Source organism: Rhinopithecus roxellana, chromosome 19, assembly GCF_007565055.1.
Source record: "Rhinopithecus roxellana isolate Shanxi Qingling chromosome 19, ASM756505v1, whole genome shotgun sequence".
NCBI lineage: Eukaryota > Metazoa > Chordata > Mammalia > Primates > Cercopithecidae > Rhinopithecus > Rhinopithecus roxellana.
The window spans coordinates 46,539,232-46,541,095 of NC_044567.1; positions in this window are offsets into that span (position 1 = coordinate 46,539,232).

The window sequence follows — 1,864 nt, forward strand, 5'->3', positions numbered from 1 at the left end:
TTTGAAAAAACAGCTCCACAGCTCACCTTAAAACAGAGCTTCCCAACCAGTGTGTCTTGGCATCAAAAAGATAACTGATGTGCCATAAAATGTTGATCTCTTCAGTCTTAGAATGGCTGGATGGGCAGGGGGGACCACAGCCTTGGGAGGTGGCTCCTAGCTGGGAGAAGGCTGACCAAGGTTTCCTCAGAGTGTTGACTGGGCTGCATTGGAGTTTGACAGCATAACCTATGATCCCCATGGGAGGCAAGCACAATGGTGGTGTTTGCCATGTGCTGGATGGACTTCAGCAGCCAGCTGAGAATGGAATGCTGTCTTCTGCAGTCAAGAGACCCCTGGAATTGCTGGGAGGATTGGTGTTCCAGGATGCCTGGGACAAGGCATGCTGCCCAGAGAGCACCAGCCAGAGTAAAGGTGCCAGAAGACTAAGTAGGTTGTACTGGAAGAGGTAGCTCATAGTAATAGTTCCAAACCTGAGACTTTGAATAGATCAGGTACTTCTGTGTATTTGCGACTAGTGTGCCCTTTGACCAATCTAGCAACTGATGAGTCCTTTAACCCATGAAGTTTTTGAAGATTAGAGCTTCATTATCCTTTGAAATATTTGATATGAAAGAGAGAGTTCAAATGGATTAAAAACTTATTTTCATTATACTAGAATATTCAACATTATATTTTTCAATGAAGGAAAAGAGCTGGTAAATTTTTTAAATACTTCAACAGTTGTAAATTACTTGGTTTTCCATTTTCATCCCTCTTTCTTGGACAAAGAGCCCCACGGTGGTAATTATCAAGAACGCAGATACTGTTTGTATCATTTTTGAAAATCTGATCAGGAAATTTGTGTCATATTTCAAGTATAAAGTCAGATACAAACAAGTTTTATTTGTGGGATATAGCTGACATTTTTCCTTAGGATTTTCAAGAAGATATTATTTGTAAGTTTCCGACATATTCAGTATTTAATATTTTCCTTAATGCTATGCGTATCATAGTTATTATATTTATATTACATAAAGGAATGTAAAAAAATTAAAAATATTCTCCCCAAGCCCTTTACAGATACAGACAAATCCCTTCCCCATTACTCTAGCATGCAACACTAATATTGTCATTTTTTTCTCAGTGGGCTATGACATGAAAAAATGTTGAAAAGTACTCTCTAAAAACGCCTCTGCTACTAGAAAATATTCAGCCTTTTTTATTGCAGGCAAGTCAAATAGGTAGGGGGGACAGGAAATGGTGCGTGGAGTAGAGTGAACAGCTTTGGCAAAAGCAAAAAGGTGAGACAGCAAGGAAATTCTGAAACTACAGAAATATTGGAACAACAGAGAGGACTTTCTGTCTCTTTAAGTTTTTGAAGGCACATCGCTTAATTTTGCACGGCTGGAAAGAAAGGATCCACAGGTAAAACTTAACTGTCCACAAAATTAAAATACATAGTTGTATTTTATTTATGTGACCTAACATGTGAAATATGCAAAAGTGATGCAAGGCAAGCCCGAATGGTATGCCCAGCAAAGCCAAAAAGAAGTTCCGAGGGAAACCAGGTATCCTGGCTGCCCAGCCACGGCCTTTATCCCCCAGCTTGACTCTTTCTTTCAGATCATCTTCTCAAATTATCCATTGGAGATTTATTCACATACTCAATAAGAAAAATATTTCTAATTATATCCAACCATTCTTAATATGAATGAGAATTATGCGGGGACGCTAGATTGCCAAGAGGTATTTTGCCAAACAATTCCTTTTGACTTAAGAAAGAAGAGGCAGCTGCATTGTTTCCATAGCTATCCATATAAAAGAGCCCTTGGAATGAGGCTGACTCGTCCTGCTTTAAAAAGCTCCAAGGTAAGTGGGAGCA